Here is a 20,256-nt window from a genome sequence, read left to right on the forward strand (position 1 = left end):
GCAGAGCTTTGATCCTGAAAAGGGAGAAGTGAAGAGACCCCATGAGGTTCACTAGGTACTTGCTATTGATTTTACACAGAAGGTACTCGGATACTTTGGTGATGGACAGCAGTATAAAACCCTGAGAGAGACACAGAGAGAAAGAACGCTGAGAATTAACATCTTGTCTGCTCCTGTCCATTCCCAGTTTATCCACTGGCTGTACTGTTGAATATACCATGTGCATCCAAGAAGAACATACCTATTGGGTTGCTTATAGGGGACCAGAATTTCCAAACTGTGTTTTGTCATGTACACCCCGATTTGCATGCATATGTACCTATGCACTGGAGTTTGTGCGTACAAGTCAGGCATGCACAAAAGGGCACACACTCTCAAGATCTTTGTCTGTACCAGGAACTGCCAAGTGGAATGCATTTCTCATGCTGTTGAATACACCTGCTAAAATCTAAGTAAAACACACCCTCTGTGTTGCTTACCGTACAAGATACAGCCAGATAGAATGCTGCAGAGGTGCTGGTGAAATCTATCAGGCATTCCAATGAGGTCAATGGCCAACACCAGTCCAACTGACTCAATGACTGAAGGGTTAAGAATGGAGAGATGGATATGGCAAAGAAGCTGCATGATTTTCATTCCTTTTTTGTTTTAAGTCTGACTTTTGGGGACCAAATTCAGAAATGTGGTGAATAGGTGCAACTCCAGCTGAAGTCAATGGAGTAACACCCAGTCTGAATTTGCTCAGTTGATATTCTGTGGCCCAGGCATTGACTCCAGGCTTCCGAGATATTTTTCTGACAAATCATCTATGTTGCTGCACCTTCAATTAACTGTATAGCCCATTCTTTCACTGTTTGCTCGTCTCTCTTTCTATTATCTGAGAATATTTGTTGCTACAATTAGCCTGATGCTTATCCACTGTTTACCTTCTTTCCTTTATCTTACCTAGTCTAGTTGCATTTCCTATCATGCAGGATGGTGTTTGTTGGTAAGAAGTACCTATTTCTATCTTCATCCTTGTCTTTAATATATCGATTATATTTTTGGTTGTTGGTTTCTGGAGGGCAGGAAGTTCCTTATATGTAATCTCCTTCCATATAGCGCCAAGCTTGCAAATGAGTTCATCTCCTGTTTAAGCACTTAATTAAGGGCCAGATTTTTCAAAAGAGATCAGCATCCAATATACTGAGCTGTTTTGCAAATGTGCCCTCTTATTTTGATGCCTAAACAGGCATTGAGATAGTTTGAAGATCTGGCTGACTGTCTCTATCTAACCTTCTTGCAACATGACGGACAAAAAAAGAACTATCTGTGGACAGGTTTTTATAAAGAGGAGACACCAGGTTATGTGCAGACCTAACTTGTGTCTGCAACCCCCAAGGTGTGCCGTATTGCAAAGTGGACCATGTTATATTCTGTCCCCTGGCACCGAGAATGTCTGTCAGCAATGAGAAATTGTACTGATGTGCATATGCCAGTCTGTTATTACTACATTACTAACTACAGGTCTGAATCAAAATCCTGGATCCAAACAGCCTTGGAATTTAGCAGATTTGGATGTGACCTTCACAACTGGTTCCTATTCCTATAAGGGAGCAAACCAGATTCCCACTTTTGAACATCTCCAAACCTTGTGACAGTCCAGATCCAGACTGCAGTTCAGATGAACTCTGACTTGACATACACAATGATGCTTGGTCCTCATGGTTATTTCATCCACAGGCAAATCTTTCTTGTAAGGAGTGATTCTAACCTGCTGTTATTTCTGATTCTGTTTTGAGATGAATGCCACCATCATCTCGTGATAAATTGGGGTTATAGCTGTACAACTTATGAATTCTGACTGACATTGTGAAGTTGTATTATGAAAATGCTTTGTGTCATAAGTGTCCATATGAAAGGGGATCTACCATTGCTGACAAGTCTTTAATGTGTATGCACCAAACAGATACAACAGGAAGTGCTTAAGACTCAATGACCTTTGTCAGGTGCAAACATCTGGGACAATGGTTGAAGTGCATCCTTGGAAATCCAATTAGTTGGCCCACTGAAGGGAGGGAGGAAAGGCAGGAGCCATGTAAGTTACCAGGAGGAGAACAAAAGACACCAGATGACCAGGAGGGTGTTGAAATAAAGGAATGCACTGGAACCGGGTCCAGACAGGAAGTGGGAACACGGGGAAGACAAGAGCAAGGTCACAGAAGCTGGGTAAAGAACTCCATATGAGAGTGAGACCAGTTAGCATGTAACAGCCTACATGAGAAGGAGGGACCTTGACTGTCTGCTTTCTTCTGTCTGCTTTCCTGAACTCAGATGATTCCCCAAAGGCTCACAGGGGAAGGCTGAGATTGCGGGTCCAGATGTTTTATTGTTTTGAATGATCTGTACTCTTCTGTGCTTTACATGATTAAATATAAAAAATCATAAAGATGTTCGACTGGGCAAAGTGTGTGTGTGCTGTTTAATGCACCACAGCTGTTGTGTGCCCCTGAGAGAATTACACTGTAAACCAGAAGCTTCACACCTTTTGTGTGGAGTTCTGGGAGAAGGGTGCGTTTAAGTGCCAGGGTGTCTGAGGGTATGTCTGCACTGCAACTGGGAGTGAGCCTCCCAGCCAAGGTAGACAGATTCACCACAGTTGGGCTGGAGCTAGTGCCTTAAACTAGCAGCATAGGTGCTGCAGCTCTGGCAGAGGCTCAGCTAGTGACCCAAGCTCAGACCTAGAGGGCCGGGAGGGCTTGGGAGCTGGAGCTGCTACCCAAGCTGCAACGTCCACACTGCTATTTTTAGCATGCTAGCTTGAGCCCCACTAGCATGAGTCTATCTATCTGCCTGGGCTGAGAGGCTTGCAGCCAGCTGAAGTGTAGACATACCCCGAAGGGTCAGTGCTGCATCCACAGCAAGCCCGACAGAGCGTTCCAACACTCAGAGTGGGTGCCAGATAGAAGGTCTTCATTCAGAGTGTGCCGAGGGTCCCCAAGATTTGCGTAGTGGCTGAACTCCGTTCAAGCTCCAGGAGCTTGAAACACCCCAGGGACCTAGAGTGGTAGAGTCCCCTCACAGCAATCCAAGTGGGTCACCAAGCAGGGAGTACTCAAAAGAAACTGTGACACACCTATTTTTCCCCTAACTTGTGCTACCCTGCTATCAATTTTTTCCTCTTATCATAAATGAGAATGAATTACAGGACTCAAAGTGAGGGACTGATAGGTCCAACTAGACTCAGACATGTGTTTATTCATGAACATTTGGATAAGTGAGTTTTTATTTCAAGAATATTCCTGGAAAGAAAAGGCATCACACACACTGGTGAAATTAAACAGCTGTGAGAGTATTCCTGCCGGAAATGCACTCAAGGACATTTTGAACAGTTCTATATAATACTCACACAATGGATTAGTTGAGCAATTATGCTTGTTTGCAGATATTTTGTGAATGGGGAAAAAAGGGATAGGTCATCCAATCAGGGGAAAGATACAATACCATGTGACTTAGGTGACCAAATATATAGAATGAATAGTAAATAAAATATAGCAAATACTCTTTGCAAGTAGTTTGCAAATGAACCATCATTTAAATTTATTTTTACAAATTATTCCGAACAACTGCAAAATTGTAAGTAATAAATTAATAAAAGTCATGACCCATTGGTACATAATTTGGTGAACAGGAAAATAAAATGGGGCTGAATTAGTTGGATACATTACTTGTGATGGATAATTTGATCAGCTCTCTTCAGATGACATTTATGGACACAACTCTTATCCATTCAATGGAAAGTGCTTTAACAATGGTCTGCTCCAGTGCAGAATATCTCGAGAGGACATTCCATCCCCTTAGATCAGAGATGCTTTTTTGTGGATGAATGGTTCCTTTGGATGACACCTACCAAAGATAAACTTTTACTTGAACATACCATAGATTTTGAATACCATGAAAGCCAGCCAGTTCTGTAAAATCTGTGATGATTTTTACACAGTGTCACATACGTTCCCAGGACATGGTAAAATGTTAGTTAGTTATGTTGTTTACGTGTTCCAAAACACATAAAGAATAGCTTAGAGGGAGACTCAATTGTTTTGGAAGGATTATCACCTAGAAATGGAGCCTTTGATCTCTAAGTATTTTATTTAATTCCACCCCAAATTTGCAACTATCTGATGAGCTGTTTGGTGGCCGAGCAGAAATAAGTTAGTGGCTTCAGACCATGTTCTAGGAGACATACATCCACATCACATCCACTCACACCCTGCCACCACAACAGATACTGTTGTTTGTAGCTGTAGCAGAGGAACAGGAAAGCTTAGCCTCCATGGCCCATTTAGGTACTGACCTCTCTGCTGAGACAGCAAATGTGAAGACCAATTGTGTTGTTAGATTTTGTGATGTGGATCCAGAAGCTGGACTGAGATCCACCAACTCATTTCACATAGACCACACCAAGCAACCAATGGATATCAGTCATTGTCAGTTTGAGCCTTGATTTAGTGACCTGAAAGGCTCTGTATCTCTTACCAATTGTCTGGGCCATCTTGTCTCCTGCTGTGGTATTTCCAGTGCTCCTTTCAGTCTTTGTGCTAAGCATCAAAATTACTACAATACCCTCTTTGACTGGATGAATTTGGTTAGCGTGCTCTACTATTGCTTTGATCTTTTCGGTATTCTGTCATTTGATTGGCTTGTCATTGCACTCCTGCCCCGGCAGAGGATGAGAGTGTGGAAGAGCAGACAGCAAATCAGAGTAAAGAATACTGAAAAAGTCCATATGGTAGAACACCCAGCCATTATTCACGGAACAGTATAGATTGGAAATAGTTATATGCCTGTATCTTATTTGTGTATCAAAAATGTAACTTGAGCAGAAAGCTGCAAAGAGCCTATACATTTCACAGGGCAAGAGGAGGCGAATTGAAGAATCTAGAAAATAAATGTAGCCAATGGTTCCACCTTGGAAAGTTGGCCTTTCGCATGACCAACCAACCTTTAGAGTTGCAAGAAAGGCCAGCTACTAAGAGAGGAGTGGCAGTGGTACACAATAGATTAAAGGATTCACCAGTTACCCCTGGAGAACTGGGTTCAAACCTGGAAGACATAAATGACACGAGGTGCATGGAAATCAGTTTACATTACAAGACTAACACACCAATGTGGCACAGTCCATACTCAGTCCATACTCAGCAATAATTGTGGGCATCACGGGTCAAGATTAAGTGGTATTGGCAGAGATGTGAGAGGAATAGAAGGAACTCCTGCAGGTCAGGTGCATCGAGTGTGTGAAGGGCCGATGACTAGCACAACAGGTGATTGCATACATCAGGACTGAGGTGCATTGGCAAAGCTGTGTAGGAAACCCTGGACTGGAATAGCAAAGGGTGCTGCAGATCAGAATTGGGGTGCATTAGAAAACCTGTGGGAAGCACATGGTCCAGTCCTGGAACAGCAGGGCTGCTTCCAATCATGGCTAAGGTGTATTAGGAGAGCTGTGTTGTTAGCCGCATAAGAATCATGGTTTCCCTTTCCTTTACTGGAGAGCCATTGAACAGACTCATTTCTGTTTCCTGACATCTGCAGAAAAAGCAAACAGCTTCTTTCTTAACATTCATAACAACTGACTTTACTGAAGTTGTGTGAAAATTAAAGAAAATAAAATATCCTGTTTACTTCCAGACTGAGAGCTTATTGGTGATAGTTGAGTATTTAGAGCCAAAGTAAATAATCCCACAGCACAGAGGGCTGAACAATGGAAAGGACACTGATCCAGACTCTGCATTAGCTGGCTGCCTGTCACCACTACCATATATGTATAGCAGACTACTCCCGGGAAGTTTCAATCTTTCTCTGGACATAGAATTACTCTGCATCTGAAGAGCACAGCAAACCAACAGGAGCTATGGTGCTGCAACAGTTCTATTTATGAGGGCCAAACATTTCAAAGGTGGCCTCTGATTTTGGCCACCTCCATTCTTGGATGCTGAACTTAAAGACCTTAAAATTCATCCAGTCAGAAATGATCTCCAACAGCAGTAATGATGAGTGCGCAAGAAAAGCCGTAAACCCACAGAGCCTTTGAATGCTCATAGATTCATAGACTCCAAGGCCAGATGGGACCACTGTGATCACCTAGTCCAACCTCCTGTAGCACACAGGCCATAGAGCTTCTGCAAAATAATTTATAGAGCAGATCTGTTAGAGAAACATTCACTCTTGGTCTAAAAATGGTCAGTGATGGAGAAGCCACCATGACACATGGTAAATTATTCCAGTTGTTAATTACTCTCACTGCTAAAAATGTACACCTTATTTCCAGTCTGAATTTGTCTAGCTTCAGCTTCCAGACATTGAATCATGTTAGACCTTTCTCTGGTAGATTGAAGAGCCCATTATTAAATATTCATTACTTATGTAGGTACTTATAGACTGTAATCAAGTCACCCCTTAACCTTCTCTTTGTTAAGCTAAATTGATTGAGCCTCCCATCACTATAAGGCATGTTTTCTAATCCTTTAATCATTTTTGTGGCTCTTCTCTGAATCCTCTCCAGTTTTTCAGCATCCTTTTTGAATTGTGGACACCAGAACTGAACGCAGTATTCCAGCCATGGTCACACCAGCACTAAATCTAGTGGTAAAATAACCTCTCTACTCTTACTCGAGAGTTCCTTGTTCTTGCATCCAAGCATTGCATTAGACCGTTTGGCCACAGCATCACACTGGAAGCTCGATTATCTCCCAGAACCCCCAAATCTTTTTCGGAGTCATTGCTTCCCAGGATAGAATCCCTTATCCTGTGAGTATGACCTACATTCTTTGTTCCTAGATATATACATTTATCTTTAACCATATTAAAATGCATATTGTTTGCTTGCCCCCAATTTACCAAGCAATCCTGATCACTCTGCATGAGTGATCTGTTCTCTCCATTATTTACCATTCCCCCAATATTTATGTCATTTTCAAACTTTATCAGTGATAATTTTATATTTTCTTTTAAGTAATTGATAAAAATGTTAAAAAGCATAGAGCTGAGAACAGGACCCTGTGATACCCCACTGGAAACACAACTGTTCAGTGAGGATTCCCCATGTACAGTTACATTTTGAGACCTATCAGTTAGCCAGCTTTTAATCCACTGAATGTGAGCCATGTTAAATTTATGCGATTCTAGTTTTTTAATCAAAATATTGTGTGGTACCAGTCAAACGCCTTTGAGAAATTTAAGTACATCAGCACTATTATCTTTATCAACCAAACTTGATATCATTTTTTGATGAGATTACAAGTTAGTATGACAAGATCTATTTTCCATAAACCCATGTTGATTGCCAATCATTATATTCCCCTTCTTTAATTCTTTAGTAATAGAGTCCCGTCTCAGCAGCTCCACTATCTTGCCTGGGTTTGCTGGCTGACTGACAGGCCTATAAACACCCCGCTGATCCCATTTACCCTTTGTAAATACTGGTGCAACACTACCTTTCTTCTCATCTTTGGGAACTTCCACCATGCTCCAAGACTTATTTAAAATCAACATTAAGGATCCAGCAAGCTCCTCAGCAGCTTTTAAAAAAATTCTTGGATGCACGTTATCTGAATCTGCTGACTTCAAAATGTGGTGCTTTAGTATATGCTGTCTAACATCCTCCTGAGACACGAGTGGAACGGAAAGAGTGTCATCTTCATAGGGTGAGCCCAGGTCATCTGTTTCCCCCCCCCCCCAACACAGAACAGAAATATTTATTGGACCCTTCTGCCTTTTCTGCATTCATTCTGCATTGATCATTCTACCATTTCCATCCAGTAATGGACCAATACCATTGTCAGGCGTCTTTTTGTTCCCAACACTGTATATTTAAAAAGCTCTTTCTTATTGTCTGTAGCACCTGGCTGTTCACTGCCTCCTGAATGCCCTCTCGTCACTAGGGGTGCCTGTGCAGTGTCCGGCCCCTGTTTTCACCTTCACACGGCGCTCCTTAAGCAAACTCCACACAGCCAAAGGAAAATCAGAACATTCCCACTTGAGGTCCAATGCATTCCGTCCTCAGGTAACACATTGGCCCTCCAGGCCCCAACCAGTTCAGTATTGCTGTCTCCTTAGTTGGGGGTCCATCCATCCAAAAGATCCAGCCACCTTTTCCAGAGCTGGGTCACAGTTGAATGTCTCTGTAGGAGCCAGCTACAGCTTCTCAGTCTTCTGTTTCCTGAGCATCCTCCAGCTTACTGTCAGGCTTCCTACCTCTGGCAGTCTGAGCTACTTTCCCTCAATCACCCCCCCACCCCCTTCCGTGAAGTTTCTTTCTGCCTTTTAAGCTGGAATCACCTGATCTCCTCTTAGGTGGGGCTCATCTTGTAACCTGAGGTGTCTTAGATCCAGGCTCCAGCACCCAAGGGCAAGCCACACTGGCCATAGACTTCTCGTTGGTCCCTTTGCCTCCCTTATCAATTTCTTACAGTTCCTAACTTCTCATTTCTATTCATTACTATCAACTTCCCCTTTCTACCATTTTTATTATACTATAAAGCATTTTATTGTAATATATAGCATGGGGAGAAACTAATGGGTTTAACTGATTTGGGGCAGGATCTGGGAGAATAAAGGGGGAAAAGTTGTTTTCTGACACCTCTATGCCCCCTACCCCTCCCCCCACCTTGATCCTGGGGCTAAACAAGAGATGGTTTGGGACCTAGCTCAAATTAGATCATCTTAAGTGGGGCCATTAAGCCAACTAGGGATTGCAGAGGTGCAGTGATCTGGTTATGCCCTTTCCCCCAGCCACGCCCCAGCATCAGGGTTGTAAAGTGGAGGCTGTCATGACCGAATTGCCAGTTTATGCTAACTGGGATTTCCCCACACCAGAGGAATCCATAACTGACTGGTTAAGCCAGACTTACATCTGCTTGGGGCCGCTGAAGTGATGCAGAGAGGCCACAGGAGGGTCCAGGAGCTGGCTCATGCAGCATTTACAGGATCAGGCCCTATATCATAATAGCAGGCGGAGGACTGATGGACTCCTCTCAGCTGTGTTCCTCTAAGACACCTCTCTTTCTCTGCATGTCACTCCTGGTAAGTCTAATTGGCCTGTCACTAGCAAGCCACCTTAAAAATTATGGGATGTCAACAGCCACCTTAAAGCTCTCTCTCTAGGGAACAGTAACAAAGAACGGGGTAATTGGTCACCCACAGCTGGTGTGTTCATTTACTTAAGAGCCGACATAGGTTCTAAGTTTGACAGAAATAACAAACGTCCTCCTGGCTCACACTGGCATGACCCTCCCCCACACCCCTATCCCCACAGCCCCCACAAAAGTCCCTTACTCATGGCAATTCCTAGAGGGATTCTCATGACATTCAGTTGGGGCAGTGGCTAGGGCTTGAGACTATGTCTGAAAGCCTGATATACACATGCAAGGAAGTTCCCTTCACTTGTATTGCTACACAGGGATGTTGGTATTTTTATTTGCTAAAGAAATTAAGGCGTCATTTCCTGCTGAATTTTAAGCAGGCCAGTAGTTAAAGGTAAATCAATAAGCCAGTTAAATCACCAGCCATATGGCCTGGCACCAGCCTGGGGTATTGGTCCTTTGAATGGTCAATCATTTAAAGCACTGTTCAAACACACACATGCATTGCTATGGTAGAGAAGGGTTGAAAGGCCTGCTGAGTCTTACGGCACCTCCGTCAGCCCAGAACCCTGTCTGCCCCAAATGGAATCATGCAAGCAGCTGCCAGGATTCTCTGTTGCAAAACAGGGTGAGCGTTTCCTGGAGTCCTGCAGTGGCATTCAAGAGGGTCTGTCAAAAAGAGAGCCAGAGGCTAAGATTTCAAGCTGCATAATCCCTCACCTGCGAGGTACAGCCCAACCCCTTCCTATAACTGTTCACCTCTTGCCTAGGGATTGGTGAACCAGTGGGAATAACCCTGGGGCATTCAGTGATCATTCTGTGCCCAAAGTGCTTCCTAGAGTTCTGGTTTCTTCTGTGTTTGGCCCGAACTGGCTGTGCATAACAGCAAGAGCTTCACAGCACCGCACCCAGACTGTGTCCGGGAAGCTCAGCCCTCTGTTACAGATGGGCTCCAGGTGCAGAGTTCCAACCCAGATCTGGATCCAGACTTTCATAAAGATCAGATCCAGGGGTTTGGTTTGGCCCACAGTAGGGAAAGGGGCCAGCCCTGAAGCTGGGATGTAGATTGACATCCAGATCTGGGATTTTGGATTGGGCCTGACGCTGCCTTTTGCGTTTCAAAAACGTTCTGAGGAAGTGTCACCCTATGCAGTGTCCAGCTCAGTTCTTCATGGCTGCTTTTCAGCTCAGCACGCAAACATTTGGAGCCCTTAGCCTGACTGAACCGCTGACTCTATCTGACTCTGGCCCATCCCTGCTCTTGCCCGTCTACCCTTTCTCTGCTCTATGATGCCTCTTGTTCTACCTCGCTTGCTTCCTTCGTTTGTTCCCCACTCCCCAAGGATGGCAGCACTTCAAAACAGCTTTAGGGATTCTCTGCAAGGAGAAAACAAGGAAACCCAGCGACAACAAGCTAATCAGCAAACAGCTGAGCCGAGGATAAATTCACATGGAAAGCCTGTGTTTGTTTATTACTAATGGGTAACGAAGATGATAACCTTTTAATCCAAAACCATAATGAAATATGCATATTTGTTAATGTGCAACTCTAAAATGCAAATCTTGCAAACACAATGAGGAAGGGCGAAGAAAGCACTCGGCACCAAACCTAATTTATTCCTTTGGCTTCAGACATTTATCCAAATTGAGTTGTGTATGTAATATGAAGTCAAATGAATACGTAATTGTAATGTATATGTATAGCCATTTTCTTCTCGAATATGCCAACTGTTTATCATAATAGGAAGTAATACATATTTTGCAGGATAAAAGGTTACCTATTAAAATATTTTATACATCCCCCTTAAGCTTTTATATGTATAAAAGCTCTATTTACATAGAGACAATATCTGGTTTCCCTTTTGAGATACAGCCTGACTTCAAAAGATATAAAAGAGATTAACAAAGTAAAACCAAGATTTTTATTCAAGTCCTTTTTCTTTTTCCCCTTTATCCAACTGCACTGAAATTAATGAGCTTCGCTGGAGTTGTTCTAAATGGATGTTTTCCCACTTTTTTGTTTTCGGCCCCCCGAATAAATGGCCTTTTCCTGTTGCTCTGTGTTCCCCTCTTATTTGCATATTTATGCACTAGGGACTCAGCTTTATTTTTAACCATGTTTGCCATTGCGCCTGTAAAGCTCCTAATTGCAAGCCCAGCAATTTGCAGGCTACAGCACGGTGAGCTTGGTGTATGCGAGGCTGGCTAGAGCCAACTTGCTCATGTCCCAAGTTGAGATGAATAACAGTAAAATGAGAAAAATAAGACCCAGCTTGAGCCTTCCTTCCTGAGTTCAAACCAAACCGGAATGGAACTTATTTCTGCGATGTGAAAAAGCTCAGGAAACTTTCTCATCTTTCTAGCTATCTCTCAGGTTCTATGGCATCTGAAGTCACTAGTTTGAGCCTGGTCCAAAGCCTACTGGAGTCAGGGGGAGTCTTTCCAATGATTTCAGTGAGAGCATTGGATCAGGCCTAGGGTGACCATATTTCCTGATGCTGAAAACGGGACACCTGTTAAGATTACTCGTATTCTAGCCAGTCCAAAGGCAATCCATCAGAACTATGCAGTACAAACATTTAACTCAACTTCAAGTTGGCTGAGCCCCTGTTAAAAAGAAACACTGCATAGTTGGATTCATTTTATTTACCTTCTTATCTTTAAGGCTTTCGGGTTCACACGGGGAGAGGTGACACACACACAGTCCCGTACACCTCTCTCACATGGGGGTGGGGGATCGACCGACCCTTCCTGCCCAGCACTCTTGGCCCTCTATGTCTGGCTGGGCCACCAGGGAGGACCTGCCAATCCTGGTACCTGGCTCCATGTCTTCCCGAGGCAGCACATGGGTGGGGAGCATGCAGGGTCACATGCCCCCTCCTCCTCCCCCCCGATTTCTGTCAGAGTTCACACCAGAATGTGGCCAGCAGCAGCCTTTCGGCACTGTGCGGGAAGGAAAGGAGCCAATTCCAGTCACAGGGGAGGAGATGGGGAAGGGATGACCTGGCCCGTGTGTTCGCAGAGGGGGCGGGATATGGAAGAGCAGTGGGGCTGGGGGGGAGGGGTGAAGGGGCAAAACAGGGAGAGGATAGAGAGAGAGAGAGGGAGCATGTAAAGGACTGATGGATGGGCAGCAGATGCAACACATAACCAGCTGCTGCCTGGCGCCTGCCCGCACTCACCAGCTCGTAGCGTGCAGCCAGTGCCGGCCGGAAATCGGATGGGAGGCGGGGGCCTGCTGGCCAAGACCCTGCATGCAGTGCGGGCTGCACTGACCAGCGGGGGGGTGGAAGGGGTTGGCCACTCCTGAGCTCTGCATCTTCACCCCGCCACCAGCGTTGCACACCCACCCCCATTGTCGGCCACTGGACCCCCCCACTCACTGCTGGTGGCTGGGGAGCAGGGATCCGGCTAGCAGCAGGACCCATCGGTACTGATGTGGGGGAGAGAGAAAATACAGGACAATTTGCCCATTTTAAAGAAAAAGTCGGGACACCTGCAGGAGGGCTTAAATACAGGACTGTCTCTTTAAAAACAGGATATCTGGTCACCTAATCAGGCCCTAAGCAAGAAGACAAGTAAGAATAAACTGGATTCTCTTTTAAGATATCTCACAGCTTCATCCACCTTGTTCTTCCCTGTCTCCCAGTTCCCTTCTTAAATCTCCCTCTAGTGTTCAGTTATGTACTGCATTTACTCATGCCTGACCCATCCCGTTGACATTAAGTACAACAAACTTAAAGTTCATACGAAATAGTTGTCACCTCATTGTTTTCCGTGGTTCTCTCCAGGAGCAGATGTGCCAAATGAAGGGAAGAAGAGGTGGAAATAATAGTAATATTTAGCTGTTGTCAGTACATTTCAAAACACTTTACAAAGGAGATCAGTCTGATTATCCCCCTTTCACAGAGGGGAAACTGAGGAACTGAACAAGGAAAGTGATTTGTCCAAGGTCACCCAGCAGCAGAACCTAGGTCTCTCAGTCCAGCATTCTATCCACTAGGCTACACTGAAAGGTAGCAGGGAATGCATGACAAAGCCTGTTCTTTATAGCCCCAAATTGTGCAAACTCAAGTGATTTGGACAGTACAGAGAAGCATCCAAAAAACTGGTTGCTGATTAAAACTGAGTGACTTCCCGACATTTTGAAGTGTGCCTAGCATATTCTTTACAAGATGCAGAAAGGAATATTTTGAAATGGACTTCTAAAGCATGAAATAAAGTAAAGAAAGTCTATAGATTTACTCCTCCTCTCTCCATTTCCCTGGGGAAAATAAAACACTCTTATAAAATATGGCCTGGAACTATTCAGTGGCTCATCCACCCATAGGCTGCAGGTTCAGTTCTCTTCCCTGTCAGGGGCCTACAATTCCTTCCTCTAATAGAATTGATCTCAGGAGGCCTGTGGAAAGTTCTCTTACTAAAGTCTTAGTAAATGCTAAGAAGACATCGGTAGGAACCTTCCTGCACTGCTAGGTTGACTGATGCTGCCAACTTCAATAGCAGTCAGTGCCATAATAGGATCAGAGACCTTGAAGTGAAGCCAAAGTTGGAATCAGTCCAGCTACTAAGGATTTGCAGGAGGGGAAGGGGGTCTTTCTTCTTCCTATATTATTTGAGACTTAGATATATGTTAAAGGAATAGCAGCAAGAAAGCAGCAAGCTTAAATATTTCTTTCAATGCCAACCATCAGTGAAGACCCCACTCTGTGAAAAGGCAGCATGGGGGAAAAGACACATTTGCTTTTGTAGAGATCTGCGGGGGGAGCCCCTGGCAGAATAAAAGGTGTTTCACTAAAAGTTTCCAGCCATTTTAGACTCACAAATCCTGACACACATTAATGAGAAATTAATGCAGTGCAGAAATTACTGGGTGTGAGAAACCGTCGGTCAACATCAGGAGTGCCTGCCTGCTTGTGAGATGGGGCGGTGGGTTTCCAAAGGGTGAGAATGTTCAGCAGCCTGTAGTTGTTCCTTAAAGAGGAGAGGGTAGTGGTGGGGGGTCAGCTTGGGAATTAAATAGCCTTATTCTGTAGTTTAGTGAACGTGGAGAAGTGGTTACCCTACCTAAGGTTCGTTGGGATGATTTACATTGAGATCCTGTTCTCCTATTCATATTTCCAATGCAAATTGCTCCAGCACCAAATCATATTATCTTAGCAATTTAACGAAAGAGAGTGGGAGGAGAGAGAGACACAGAGGAAGAGACTAAAAATTACAGAGGTAAATTTCACTATTCATCTCTTCTGTTTGTAAAAATGAAACTTAAACAAGGGGAAAATCACCCACTTTGTTACCTCTTCTCTCCTCTCAGATCCTTGGGTGACATTGTTTTAAGCATTTAACTTTTAGAGGGTTCACTCCATTTATTGGCAGCTTTTGAGTGTATCATTTCCTGCTGCAATAGAGAATTCCGCAAAGACAACTTTCTCAGATATAGGTGCATGAAACAGCTGGAAAGGCTGATTTGTCTAACCAGGGAACTTGAACCCCGGACCCTCAACTTAAAAGTCTGCAGCACTACCAACTGAGCTAGTCAAGCTCACTGCTAAAGCAATAGAAGTGATGGAGCAGGCATATAATAGATGGTCCCCTCTCCTGTTGTCTGGGCATCCAGGGCCAGATGGAGATTATGATGTTGCTTGCTTAAGTGTTTTAGGAGCATTCTTTGTAGCGAGCCGGGAGAAGGCTGAAATGTAACCCTCTCTCTCTTCTTAATCTTTTTAAAATAATGAGATCAGGTGACTACAATAATCCCTTTCAAAGTAAAAATATGTACAGGAGAAGAAAGTGCTCTGAAGTGTTAATGCAAACAAAGAAACTGTGACCTCACGTCCCAACCAGTCCATGCAAATTTGCCATCAGAGCAACAACTTGTGGGTGTGGTTTCAGAGGAGGTGGACTTTCTGTAAAAGGAATAGGGAAATCTTTTTGCAAATGCTGCAAAAGCACCTTCCTTTATGGCTTCTGTTGATCCCACACCCAGCAGAATATCTGTAACCATAGCAATAGGCACTGAAGGGTCTCTATTGTGTGTAGAATGGATAGTGGTAGCTGATGGTGTCAGCAGAAAGAAGTATTCAGACAGTACAACTGTGGATGATGAGTGGATAATGAGACTGCAGTCCCAAATCCCAGGAAGAAGAAAATCCAAAACAATCCAGGTAAATCAGGTAGGCAGCAGAACTCAGATACCATGGAAATGGGCATGATAGAAGAACCTGAGTAGAACAGAAGTCAGAGGTGTATAAGAACAAATGTTCAAGCCAACTCAGATGTGAGTGAGACATCACTACATACCATTTCTAATAGAGCTGTACATGCAATCTTCTTTCTGCTCAGTCCCGACATGTCCTTCACTGGAGTGGGTTTGCTGGAAAATCAGATTGTGGTTACATTCAATCAAGGAATTTCAGCAGCAGAGCAAGAAGAACAGGAATCATCTTTGTAACAGAGACCTGACTGATTCTGAGATGGATCAGTAATGGAGACCATGCCCCCACAACCAATGACACGCGCCTGAACACCACACGATCCATCTCCCCACGCATGTTCCATCATATGCATATTCTCTACATAATAGCAATATGACAACCATATGATAGTAATAGGACAACCCAGAATCTCTCAAGGATCTGGGGCCCAGCACTGGGCCTATGCTCTCCTACATTCCGTGTGTGGAGTGGTAGAGGTGCACATTATAGATAACTTGACAGCTGTAACTTGCAACCTGGTTGGCACTCTTCAATTCTAGGAGGGGATCGTACTGAGTGAGAGATTTGGCCTTTACACACTGCTGTAACATGTAGGAAAATTTCCTGTCTGCCCCAGGTGAAAACTCTCCCATACCTATACCCCCAACATATTCACTGCAAGAAAATAATTATTAGAAATAAGGCTGTCAATTAATCGCCGTTAACTCATGAAATTATCGCAAAAAATTAATTGTGATTAATCGCACTGTTAAACAATAGAATACCAATTGAAATATATTCAATATTTTGGGATGTTTTTCTACATTTTCAAATATATTGATTTCTATTCCAGAGGACAGGCTTCCATACTGATGATGCTCGTTAAAAAATAATGCATTAACTAAATTTGTGACTGAACTCCTTAGGGGAGAACTGTATGTCTTCGGCTCTGTTTTACCCGCATTCTGACATATATTTTCATGTTATAGCAATCTCGGATGATGACCCAGCACATGTTCATTTTAAGAACACTTTCACAGCAGATTTGACAAAACACAAAGAAGACGCCAATGTGAGATTTCTAAAAATAGCTACAGAACTCGACCCACGGTTTAAGAATCAGAAGTGCCGTCCAAAATCTCAGAGGGACGAGGTGTGGAGCATACTTTCAGAAGTCTTAAAAGAGCAACAGTCTGATGCAGAATCTACAGAACCCAAACCACCAAAAAAGAAAATCAACCTTCTGCTGGTGGCATCTGATTCAGATGATGAAAATGAACATGCATCGGTCTGCACTGCTTTGGATCATTATGGAGCAGAACCCTTCATCAGCATGGACGCATGCCCTATGGCAGGGGTGACCAACCTGGGGCTCCGGAGCCACATGCGGCTCTTCAGAAGTTAATACGCGGCTCCTTGTATAGGCGCCGACACCGGGGCTGGAGCTACAGGTGCCAACTTTCCAATGTTCCCGGGGGGGTGCTCACTGCGCAACCCTGCCTCTTCCACAGGCCCTGCCTCCACTCCACCTCTTCCCGCCCCCTCCCTGAGCCTGCCATGCCCTTGCTCCTCCCCCTCCCTCCTAGAGCCTCCTGCATGCCACGAAACAGCTGATCAGGAGGTGCGGGGAGGGAGGGGGAGGTGCTGATCCACAGGGCTGCCGGTGGGCGGGGGGCACTGGGAGCGGGGGGGTGAGCTGATGGGGGGCTGCTGACATATTACTGTGGCTCTTTAGCAATGTACATTGGTAAATGCTGGCTCCTTCTCCAGCTCAGGTTGACCACCCTTGCCCTAGGAAATGGCGGTTGAAGCGTGAAGGGACATATGAATCTTTAGCGCATCTGGCACGTAAATATTTTGTGACGCCGGCTACAACAGTGCCATGCAAATGCCTGTTCTCAGTTTTAGGTGACATTATAACCAAGAAGCAGTCAGCATTATCTCCTGTAAATTCTCACCAAATTTGGTTGCCTGAGTGATTGGCTGAAGTAGGACTGAGTGGACTTGTAGGCTCTAAAGTTTTATATTGTTTTATTTGTCAATGCAGTTATTTTTTGTACATAATTCTACATTTGTAAGTTCAACTTTCATGATAAAGAGATTGCACTACAGTACTTGTAGAGGTGAATTGAAAAATACTATTTCTTTTGTTTTCACAGTGCAAATATTTGTAATCAAAAATAAACATAAAGTGCGCACTGTACACTTTGTATTCTGTGTTGTAATTGAAATCAATATATTTGAAAATGTAGAAAACATCCAAAATATTTAAATAAATGATATTCCATTATTGTTTAACAACGCAATTAATGGTGATTAATTTTTGTAATCACTTGACAGACCTAATTAGAAAGAATACCTAGCACTTTACCAACGTTAACTATCCCAACAACCCTATGTGACAGGTAAGTAAGTCCTGTCCTCGTATAGATGAAGAAACTGAGACAGAGAGATTAAGTGACTTGCCCAAAGCCACTGAGAGAGCCAGTGTCGGAGAACCAGAATTAACACGCAGGAGTTCCTGGCTCCCAGTCCTATGTCCAGACCTCTGAACCATGCTTCCCTCTCAAATCATCTTGAACCCTCATTGTTTCCAAGCTCCTATGCATGAAATGGATCATCTTCCACAGCTTTGATGTCAATATTTCCCTGGGCTTCTGCTGTTCCTTGAGTAAATATGGATAGATCTATTCCAGAAACACTGCGAGTAGTTACTGCTGTCAGCGATGACTGATCCCTCTGTCTAGTCCCAGCGATGATGGCTCTTGAAGTGTGTATATTGATCCCAAGCTTGCCATAGTCATGATGTGGAACATCAACTAGTTTGGAGTGTATTATGAGCCGAGTTGCATCACAAATACCTTAATAGCACAAGTGGGTCACACAGTCATGCAAACCGCACCTCTCTGGCTGTTCCGCTTCCTTTTAACATGCACATTCTGTAATGCTGCACCACTGTGCTTAACACACTTTTTTTAACCTCCTAAAATGAGGATGAAATGAAAAAAAAAAAACAGAAAAAGAATCCTATTTGTCAAAGAAAATAATGGCTCAGTGATTGCGGTGAAACAGAGATATTGTTACTTAGTGATAATAAGAGAAAAAAACATTGTCGGAATGATAAGGCCATTTCTGCTGTCTCCCCAAGTGATACTATCTCTGCTACCACAAGTCCCGGAATATTGTTAGGATATTTCATGAAGTGTCTTAGGCAGAATAAACAGACCAAACTTATAGTTAACCCACTCCACCTCCAGCCCTCCTCCCGCTGCACACGGCAGCCTCTGCTTTAATATCATTGTCGTGCTGGTTTGTGTTCCCCAGTGCTTCTCTCCCACTTCATCCTAAATGTGTTGCCGCTCCATGCTTAGCAGATGAGGCCCCTTTCTCTGATAAGCAGCCCAACTTTGTCTTGCAATAGGTCCTCAGCGAGCCTGCCGATCACATCTTGGAAATGTTGTTAAAAGTGCCAGTGAAATGAGGTGTGGGGAGGGGAAGTAATAACACTGAAACAAGGATACAGGGATCCGCTGAAAATCTGCTGGCCCAAGGCCTGATGTTCTTGTAGAGCTTGGAGATAAAGCTGCTTACCCTTATACTAAGAGGCTGAGATTTTCCTCTCATGCCAGCTTGACACCTGAGTACCGTCAGCGGAGTAACTCCAGATTTATACCTGTGTGAGAGGAGACTCAGACCCTATCCTAGTCTTGTGCACCCGTCTGTGAGTGTGTGTGTGAGTCTCATGTATATTTGCCTGATGATCACCACTGCAAAGTCAATATCTGTCCACAAAGTGGTAACCTAAGGAGTTATGTCCTGTCCTAAGCGTAGGGGAAATTGTGTCTCAGATACTGCAATGTAACTCCTGGCAGATGTTCACTTTTTAACAGTGACCCCAGTATATAAGGATGATGATGATGATGATGATAATAATATTTCTATAAACATAGAAGTTTGTCTTCATGAAGGGTCCAAAAGCATTTTACAGACTTCAGGCTTGAATCTGAGTTCAAAGGAGTTGATCCTGACTTAAGTGAGAATACTTAGACTAGACAGTATCTGTCTAACAACCTCCACCATAGGGTGATCAACTGTGATTGAACTTGGGACCTTCAGCACAGCCTTCTACCAGTTGAGCTAACTCCATTAGCTGATAGCAATAGCAGGATCTTATTCTTGTAGGCCTAACTTGACATGAGTAAGTTAACATAAGTAAGACCTCATTTCTCAGTGGGCATGACTGGAGAGGTGAATGGAAGATTAAGTCCTAAATCAGAGTATAACAAGCATTAGGCTGGAGTCGGACTAGCTAAGATAAGCAGGAACACCCTGGTACTAGGGACAATGGATAAGATAAATGGAATGTATCAGGTTATATTGGAACAGCACATGGACAGAGTATGCTGTACGTGGATTGGTTCCTGAAAAGTAACAGAGCCAATCACGAAGTGCATAATGCAGTGTATAGTCAGGAATGCAGGTGTTAGTAAAGATGTAGATAAAGAAAAGTTTTGCTGTGTAACTTTGGATTTGTGATATCCCCTGTATCCACCCTCTGTCTGAGGGTGGCCAGCTTGGGCATGGTGTTGTTGTGTGTCATATAAAGGTATTTGAGTGATGAATTCCAAAGTCAAACTGAAGTTTTGGGAACCAAGTGGAAGAGGGTCTCAGAGGAACCCAACAAACTTCTGTATGGACCAACCACCAGAGAGAGGACATGACACACTTTCCCCAAGAGGTACATGCCTGACTAATGTTTATTCCACCCTACTGTAGAACGTTATCTAAGGAACAAATGAAAAACCAAATCCAGGGACCTACATCTGCTTGGCATGTCTCAGGGTTGGACTTTCGGCTATTAATAAAGATATGCCATTGCCATCAAAATAAGGACCACATTCTTCCGTTCTGCCCACTAAGTTATGTCATACCAAGGAAAGCTA

The sequence above is a fragment of the Caretta caretta genome, chromosome 7 (assembly GCF_965140235.1).
Source record: "Caretta caretta isolate rCarCar2 chromosome 7, rCarCar1.hap1, whole genome shotgun sequence".
Lineage (NCBI taxonomy): Eukaryota > Metazoa > Chordata > Testudines > Cheloniidae > Caretta > Caretta caretta.